This window comes from Desmodus rotundus, chromosome X (assembly GCF_022682495.2).
Source record: "Desmodus rotundus isolate HL8 chromosome X, HLdesRot8A.1, whole genome shotgun sequence".
NCBI classification, from domain to species: domain Eukaryota; kingdom Metazoa; phylum Chordata; class Mammalia; order Chiroptera; family Phyllostomidae; genus Desmodus; species Desmodus rotundus.
In genome coordinates this window covers 98,400,601-98,410,397 of record NC_071400.1, presented here as the reverse complement: position 1 = coordinate 98,410,397, position 9,797 = coordinate 98,400,601, and positions in this window count along the sequence as shown.

The window sequence follows — 9,797 nt, the reverse complement described above, 5'->3', positions numbered from 1 at the left end:
TGCACTGTTGAAAGGGAAGGACTCCTTGGAGAGTCTCGGGAGAAGAAAGACACAGTGAACCGATCCAAGGTCAGGCAGCACGTCTGTTTGCCTTGGTTTTGCAGCACAGCCCGGGGCTCCCCAGTAAGCCCTTGAATGCACTAATGACACCCCTGTGCTTGCAGGCCTTTCTCATGCGGATCTGGAGGTGCAGGGCAGCGTCAGCCAAGGACGGTGGCCAAAAACAGCCACCTTGCAGGGCCGCAGAGAAATGGCAAGCCAGTGGCAGAGAAATTGCAAGACCAGAAATTGCACGCCAGTTCCCCCATCCATGCCAAAGAGTGGGCTACTTTTGGTTACAAAATAGGCATGCCTGTCGGGAAGGATACAAACTGAAGAAAGTTGGGAACTTTGGGGCAGCACGGTGTCTGCATTTTCAGCCCGGTGATGTCCTGCCGAGTTTCTGGGGTCTGAGAGTGTGTGAGAAAGTGTGCTTGTCATTCTGTCCCCAGGCTCCCGGAACCCACGTGAACAAACGGAGATCACTAAAACAAGGAAAGCAAGCTGAGCAGTGAGTAACTAGCCTTACGTTGACGTCGCCAAAACCACAGGACGTGTGTGTGTTCGAGAAATGAGAAAACCTTAGCAAACAAAGCAGGTGTCGGCGGCATAACACAGCTCAGGATGACATCAGGGCCTTCCCGCCACTGGCATCCTTCAGCTAAATTTTCCCCTTCTGTTTAACTGAGCCCTCACGCGGGCGGCAAAACGCTATCCTAGGTGTGGCGGGAGGGGACCTGGGAAAGATACAACAGGGCCAGTTGGCGGAGAGACCTACAGTCCGTGACGGCAGTAGGCAGAGGCACATTCTCTAGGCAGAGGGAGAAGCCAGGCCAAAGGATGAACCCCGTCCCCTCGAGTTTACAAACGCTGGCACCACGGAGCCAAAGGACCTCCGGGTTCAAATTCCCTCGACATCAGGGGTTGGTCAGGGGTAAGGGTCCCTCCGAGCCTGGGGCGCAAGTCCAGGCCGAAGGGACCCCTTTGCAGTTTCATCCCATTCGTGATGCTCACCCTAGTGGTGTCATGGTGCCCTGCCCCAGAGGTGGACACGCCAGCCAGGATGTCGAGCTCCACGCAGTAGAGAGACAGGTGAAGAGAGACAGGTGAAGAGAGACAGGTGAAGACTGGCAGGTACACTGCCATTTGGCGGGCTGAGGACGGGCTGCTGAGTGGGTGGCGGCAGTGTGGCTTCTTAGCCTAAGTTGCATAAAATGCTACGGTATGAACAACAGAGAAGGAACATAGGCACCAATCGGGTGAGCTGTGCCCCCCTGCCGCACCAGGAATCGGCCCCTGGGGGGAGGGGTCTGCAGTGTTGTGGGAGGTTTAGCAGCGTCCCTGGCAGACCTCAGGAGCATCATCCTCCGGGTGTGAGCACACAAATGCCTCGAGACATCGAGACGTCGCCAAATGTCCCCTGCACGCAGATATGTCCCCCCCGCCCCCCGTGAAAACCGCCAGGGGAAGTGAACTCCTACAGCGACAGCCGGGTCAGGTCACAGGACAGGTCAACCCGACTTAGTGGGTGCCCCAGGGCTGGGGGATACTTGGGCACTTCTGGACATGTCTTGCGGGCATAGCCCAACTTCCAGGGCTGCAGAGATTAGAGACGAGACAGGAGAGGGCAGGAGACTCTCTCTCCACCATTGGGACATTTTGAACTTTATGCCGTGAGGATACGTGCCTGCTTGAAAAGAATGCATTTTATTTGAACTCCTCGCTAGGAACGTAATACAAGCTCGGGGGAGAGAGTCCACAGAAGTGAACATCGACACCTTCACAGGTGGGTGTCAAGCTGTTTCTGTTAGGGAGACCGGATTTCTGTCTTCTGAGGGTGTGGGAGGCACCCCTTGGATTCAGCTCATGGGCAGGGCTTTCGCCAATCAGTCTCATCAGCCTCTTCGCATTGAACTGGTCACTTCCGTAGGTAGCCGTTCTCCGCCACCCTCGGAGTCACTGGGACTAAAATGCGTCCCCATGAAAACATGTTATTACGACAGCACAGAATGCATTTACTGTAACGCAGGATTAAAGCAATGTTGTGCTTCCTCCTTTCTGGTTGGCAAGGGGCTGCCATAATGCCTGCTTTCTTCAGGATGGCTGAACGTCCCTGGCCCATGTTCACAAACAGATAAATAGTACGCAGAAGTTTGTATTAAAAGTTCACAATCCTTGTTTTTTAAAGATGTTATGTATTTATTTTTAGAGAGAGGGGAAGGGAGGGAGAAAGAGAGGGAGAGAAACATCCATGTGTGGTTGCCTCACATGCGCCCCCTACTGGGGACCTGGCCCACGACCCAGGCATGTGCCCTGACTGGGAACTGAACCGGCGACCCTTTGGTTCACACACAAGCTGGCACTCAATCCACTGAGCCACACCAGCCAGGGCTAAAGGTTCACAATTCTAACTGAAGGAAACCGCCCCCCCCTAGAACCTTCACACTGGCTTTTTTCCCTTTTGGCTGCAGGACGGAAACCCTAGGAGAGAGCAGAGCTGTCAGAGTGGGCTGTTTTGTATCATTTCTCCACATTTTCCGATGATCACCGTTCTTGTCAGGGGCTCCCCCACCACCCCCAGTGTTTTCAATGCAATCTAATTGCTGACTATGAGCAGAAATGCATGGGCTTTCATTGTCACAGAACAAAGGTTAACAATTGTGATTGCTCCGCCAAAGAGACCATGGAAATTGCCAAAGTGAAAATATTTCTTAAATCAAGGATTTTTTTTTCCTATAAATTTTCAAATCCCTGAAAATACCGTTGTTTCAGAATAGTTAATGAGTCATTTACGGGTCACTATTCTTGTATGCTCACGAGATTAAAATGTTAGATCCTTTATCATATGTGTATCAGTCCACTTTCTCTGCCTAACAAACATCCCCCAAGCTTAATGACTTCACCACGATTTATTTAGCTCATGATTCTATGGGTCAAAAATCTGAGCTGGCCTCTGGTGAGCGGCTCTTCCGGTCCTGGCTGGGCTCAGTCCTGAACGGGCAGTCAGCCCTCAGGGGGTCTGGAGGCCGTGTGCCCGGCAGGGATGGCTCATCTCTGCCTCGTGCAGTCCACAACCCTCCGGCAGCCTGGGCGCAGTTCTGAGAGAGGTGGGGGCCTAAGACCTCTGGAGACCAAGGCCTTCAACAACACCCCCACCGTCACATCCTCCCGGCCAAAGTGAGTCCCCAGGCCAGACCGGACGGCAGTCTGCTATACCCTTTGTTTCCATTCTCCCAATCGCATTCTCTCACCTTGTGGTTTTAGAAATCCGGCCCTACCGCGAGGAACGGACAAACGCGTTGAACACCGGACATTTCCATTGGATTCCCATTAGACACAACTTTCGTGCCTGAATGGCTGTTGTTCTTAAGCCTTACCAAGTCTGGCTAAATATGGGTCCTCAAAACATCACCTTGAACGTGAGACTCTTCAGTGACTGGCGAAGCTCCTGTTTTGTTGCTGGGTGAAAGAATGACCTGTCTCCCGCAGCAGTGGGAAGCCCTTGTGATCCGTTGCAGAGATAGTGCTGTTGTGGCAATAAGAACAAATCTCGGATCCGATCTAAAGTTTACATTGCTGAAGCTCACTGATGTTGAACAAAGCAGCCTCATTGTTTCTGCATTCCATTCAAAACGCACAGGGTGATAGGGGGTGGGGAGGGGAAGCCAAGCTTACTGAACAGGAAAAAGAAAAAAAAAAAAAACATAGGAGAGGATCGTTCATTTCTTGTTCGTAAGTAGGAGGCTTTCACCAAGGATAATGAGAGAGAAAGCCAGCCCTGGCCGGGTAGTTCAGCTGCTTGGAGTATCATCCTGAGCTGTGCCAGGGTTGCAGGCTTGACCCCCGGTCGGGGCACATGTGAGCATAATAAATGAATGCATCCATAAGTGAAACAACAAATCTCTCTCTCCCTCTCTCTCTCTCTCTGTCTCTCTCTCTCTGTCTCTCTCTCTCTCTCCCCTCCTTCCCCCCCTCCAAAGTCAATAAATAAAATGCTGTTTAATTTTATTTATTTTTCAGAGAGAGGAGAAGGGAGGGAGAAAGAGAGGGAGAGAAACCCTAATGAGTGACAGAAACATCTATTGGTTGCTTCTCGCACGCCCCCTAGTGGGGACATGGCCCGCAACCCAGGCATGTGCCTTGGCAAGGAATTGAACTGACGACCTTTTGGTTCACAGGCTAGTGCTCAATCCACCAAGTCACACCAGCCATGGCTAAACATTTTATTTTAAAAAAAAGAAAAAGAAAATCAGCAATCTCTTCCCTGGTGCAAGCCAGCGTTCTGCCACGAAAGGCCTATATTCAGGGCTTGTCCCCTGCTCTCTCTACAACCCCCCTACTTCACAGGATCCGGGACCCGCCATTTATATGTGATGTAATTTTCTAAACTATCACAGGGGACTGGGACCCACCCCAAAACTACCGCCTTTCCAGGCTGCTTATATTTGGAGCACATGTTCGCGAGATAAAAATATCCATTCCCTCATCCCCGATATCTCTAGTGTTAAAATAACGAGAAATGCTTTTGGAGCTGGGGGCTTACTTCTGCATTCCTGGACACATCTCAAAGGTATAGCCCACTGAGAGGACTAAGAGTTGCGAAGGAGAGCCAGGTGTGATGCAGAAAGGCCTCCAGGGACGCCAAAGCTGCGGGGTCCTTCCTCCTTTGCAATTAGTCTAACAATTGATTGAGCTCTTAATGTGAACAAGGCGTTGCGCTTGCTGTGGGGGAGGTAGAGAGATAACCCCAGCTCTTTCTGTAGAGATTGTCATTCATCAGAAAGAGAAGCACATACTAAGGAACAGTAATGAAAGGTGGAAAGAGATACAGTCAGTCCACATGGCTTGCAGACACTGCCTTTGCACATTTGCCTACTCCCTGAAATGGACGTGTGACCGGGAAATCGATACTCCTGGGGCTTTCGCAGCCCTGCGTTTCAGGATCCGTACGGAGCCGCGAACATTTTTGCTTTTGCTCGATGTGTGCATTCCCCGCTGAGGTCAAACAAGGTGGCTTCTTGCTTCAGCTCTCAGATTGTAAACAGTGTCTTTTTCGCAGCTGATTCACCGGCATGGTTTCTGCATTTGGGGGCTTTCTGTTGGTGATGTCGCTGTTTCAGTGAGCATCCGATACTGAGGTGCTGCGTGGTGTCCCGAAGTATGAGAAAGCGGTGCTGTGTCTTATCGAGAATATCGCGAGTTAGGGGAGTTTTGTTCAGGCCTGAGTTTCAGGGCCGTCAGGCTTGAGTTCCATGTGAATGAATCAGTTCTATATTAAATAGGGTGTCTTTGCCCTGGAGGGTATGGCTCAGTAGATTGAGTGCCGGCCTATGCACCAAAGGGTCACCAGTTTGATTCCCAGTCAGGTCACACGCCTGGGTTGTGGGCCAGGTCCCCAGTACGGGGCGCATGAGAGGCAACCACACACTGATGTTTCTCTCCCTGTCTTCTTCCTTTACCCTCTCTCTAAAAATAATAAATAAAATCATTTCAATAAACAGGGTGCCTTTGAACAGGAGCACACGGGAAATGAGGAGCACACAGGAAGCGAGGTTAGGCACTGATTGGTTGTGACCAGAGGCTTGCGGGAACCTAACCCTGTATTTCCCATAGGAGCATTCGGTATTCACTAACTCAGCGTTCACAGTGGCGTGTTGGAGCATCATGGGAATCGACTGTACTTGTTAAATGAATGAGACAATGTTTCTCACAAGAGGGACGGTGGATGTGCCCTAGACATGCAGAGGCACCTTCTAGCGGGAGGAGGCAACGTGAGCTGAGTCCGGCAGCGGGGTGGGGCAGGGGGCGGGTATCGAGTGTGCGTAAACAAAGTGGGCTGTGCATTCCCTGCAGGGTGGAACAGCACGAGCAAACGCAGCCGTGGAAAACCCCAGGGCACAGTGCCGAGTCCCAACCTCAGACCCTCCGAACGTGAAGGCAGCTCTGGGACAAGCCAGAGCCGGGCTGCCTGCCGTCAGGTGAGTTGCTCGGTCTCCGGTGAAGCGGGTTAATACTGGCGTGTGTCTCCTGAGCCGGCTGTGAGGGTTCACATCGGCCACATCTGAATCCAGAGCCTTTGCCAAGGGACGCGTCTGGGCATGATACGTACTTAAAACCAGTCAGCATTGGTTGTAGTTTCTCCTTAAGTTATGGCTCAGTGGCTATTTCCACGTGGCTCCATTGTAAAATGTATGAGGCAAGGTTGTGGGAAGTGGGGCTGGAAATACAGGTTAAAAGCAGGACCCAAGGGCCTTGGACTCTCGGAGAGGAGACAGACTTTTCACACGCCAGCGTGGGGGAGCCACAGTGAGCTTTTGGACAGGGGACAGACGCGCCGGGACTGTGCTCCAGCCTGAAGCTGCATGCGCGAGGGAGAAGGGAGGGGACGGGGCCCGTGTGGGGGCTGAGCCCCATGAGAACAGGTCCAGAAAGGAGGTGAGGCGCCCCGGGTGATAAGGAGGAGAGACAGTTCCTGAGATCTGAAAGACGTCAACTCGAAGAGTCAAAAATGACGCCCGGGGAGCTGGTGGCGGTCTGCTTTGTCATCCAGTGCCGTTTCCATGACGGCACCTGGTCCATGAAAGTTGGGGAGCTACGGACTGCGCGCATGTGCAGTGATCTGTATGCGCACTGGGCGGCGCTGCACTTGTTGAAAAGGGAGGGAGAGGGTCCGAGCAGGAAGACCAGTTTGAGTGAGGATCCGCTTCAATGAACAAGGGGAGAAAGGCGCCCAGGTGGGCAGGGAGGATGCTGAGTGCAGGCCGTGGCCTGGGGAGCTGGCAGAGCTTCGCAAACTGGGGTGAGTGGGATGCAAAGCCCCTGTGCTAACCTTCCAGCTCGGCATCAAGCAGGTGGAAGCAGGGCTATAAATCTCAGCATTCTTAAATAAAACGCCAAAGAGAAAGAAAGGGACGCAGGGCGGAAGGGAGAAAGAAGGCTGGCCTGAGGCATTGCGTGAAGGGCCTTTGTTAGGAGGGGCAGACACTTACATCCAGGCTTCTGTGCCTGCTAATAGCCTGGCTACATTTCCCCTACAAAACAGAAATGGATTGGGTTGGCCAAAAAGTCCCATTTAGCGTTTTCCATAACATAAAAGACACATTTTTCATTTTCACCAATACCTTTATTGACTTGGATATTTTGAGTTTGTCGGCTGTCTCCCGCGTGGTAGAATGTTGATTGCTCTCAATGAATGTGTCAATTTGATTGCTATGAACTTCAACTGGTCTACCCAACCGTGGAGCATCGTCCAGCGGGACATCTCCAGCGTGAAACTTCGCAAACCACCTTTGACAGGTTCAATCTGTCACAGCACCTTCTCCGTACACGGCAAAAATCTCTCTCTCTCTTTTTATTTATTTATTTATTTTTTGCATTTCAGTTGCATATTTACCTTTCTTGAAATAATAAAGCACAATCCATATGCTGAAAATGTTGTGTTTTTCCTTCTGTCTTCAATACTAAAATGGCTACACAAAAACTCACCAATTTCGATAAGTGTGGTTTTAAATGCACACTGATAGGACAGCTGTCACCCTACAATCTCACAAAAGTGTTTCGAATGACGATAAAGGCCACTAAGCTCTACTAGAGCCGTCTCACAGGGAAAAACTTTTTGAACAACCCGGTACCGCAGCCTGAGTAAAATTCCCACAGGACACTGAGAAAATTTTGTCTCTACATGAGAGAGCTTCACTTCCAACACCAGTTGTCCAGTGCGGCACACGCAGATGCCACCAAAAGTGTTAAATGCTTTCATTCTTACATCAACCCAGCTCACTTCATTTTGGGGAACAGTCCGGGGTGGGGAGGAGGGTTAAAGCCAAAAGATGAAACCCGCTCTGTCATCGAAAAACTGGGCTCTTTGCTCCCTTCCGGGGGAAAAGCGACTGACGAAGGACAGCAGCCGGCGCTGGCACCCTCACCGGGGTTGACCTGTGTGTGCACATTCCATAGCGAGGCTGCCCGGGGCCTTTATCCCGATAAAAACAGCCAGGCGTCTACATTTTGTCCGCTTGCCCTAGTGACTCCCTGCAGACAGGGCTGCACGCAGGGGATTTCACCCGTCTGGATGCCAGCTTAGTAAACAGAAAGAGCTGTCAAATCTCGTCATCTGGGTAACTGCCAAATAGACCGAGGACAAAGGAAGGAGGAGGAGGAAGAAAAAGGGGGGGGGAAGAATAAGGGAGAGGAGAAGGAGAGGGGAGGAGAAAAAGAAGGAGGGGGGAGGGGAGGAGAAAAAGAAGGAGGGGGGAGGGGAGGAGAAAAAGAAGGAGGGGGGAGGGGAGGAGAAAAAGAAGGAGGGGGGAGGGGAGGAGAAAAGAGAGTGTTTACCAGCAGCCCCCCCTTTTTTTCCCTATGGAACAAATTACCTTTGGGGGCCCGATGCTCATCGCTCCTGCCATGGAGCCTCCAGAATGGAACACCCACCGCCATAGCCAGGAGGGACCACATGACCTCTGTCTGTGCCTGGAACCCCCTTGCAGACCCCCTCTGGGGCATCAAGGCTAAGTCAAAGGCTTAACCAGGAAAAATGCAGAAAGTCACAGCGTCACCATGGAGGTGCTCTTTCCAACACCGGTTTTTCTAGCGCTGACAGCGTTCCGTCTCCACCTCAGGAACTTCTCACCAGACTGGTTGGGCGTCTCTATGTGATTTCCATAATGTCCCGAAAAATCAAAAGATAACGTTCGCCCTAAACCGGAAACGTTTTGAAAACACCGTGTAGGCTCCATGAGTCAGAACATAATCCCAATCAAAACTGTGTTTCCCCAAACCTGGTTTCAAAAAGGAAGCAAGTGGGGAAGGGAAGGGGAAAGTCCCTGGACGTCACTCGGCCTTGCAGAGTGTGACTTGGGGCCAAGAGATAGGATCAGTCCTTACAGGGCAGTGCAGGGCAGGTCAGCCCAGCGGGGTGCCACAGTCTGGGGGAATGCCGGCCCCTCAGTCACCCCAGAGTCCAAGGGAACTTAAAAGAGGCCCAGCATTCTGAGCTTCCCTCAGGAGGATTGCTTGCAACAAGGCAGAATCTGAGAGCCTTTTCATAAAGCTTGGGGGAACCAGAAAACTGAGGCCCATCTCCCATTCCCTTGAGGTTAAGGTTTCACGGGGCTTTGAAACCTAAAATGAGCTCTCTTCACCATCAAGGTCGACCGGAACACAAAAACACGAAACACAGCCCTGGCTGGTGTGGCGTCAATTAGACGTTCGAAATGATAGGTGGCAGGAATTGTGCTGCCCGGGAGCCGGAAAGTCTGGTGTCATTCCTGGTTACCATGGTGGGATTGGGGTGCTGCCCCCCTGCACCCCCCTCCCGCCCATGACAGGCGACAGGGCTCCAGTCTGTGTCTGAGGCTGGGGCATGGGTTGATGGCAGAGCCCGGGATGAACAGCAGTTGCCAATCTGCTTGATTGATCTGCCTTTGAGTCATTGATCATTTGATTGGCCGCTGACCCCCAACACGTAGCTCTGATTAGTGCCTCCCCTTCACGCCCCCGACCTCTGGGGCCTGGCCATTCTTGATTGCCGGGGGCCGAGTGGGGCCCTGGGGAACAGTGAGCAGCACCGCTGGCCTCTGCCCAGTAGAAGCTACAGGGCACATGACCTTGCTGTGACACAGGTGTTCCCACAGGGGGCATGGGGACAAAACCACTCCCAGTGAGGACTGGGTGTCGAGAAGAGGATGTAGTCCCCTGCCTATGTAGGTGTCGTCTTCGAGCCCAGCCCACCACCCCAGGCCCCCAGCTCGCCCAATGGC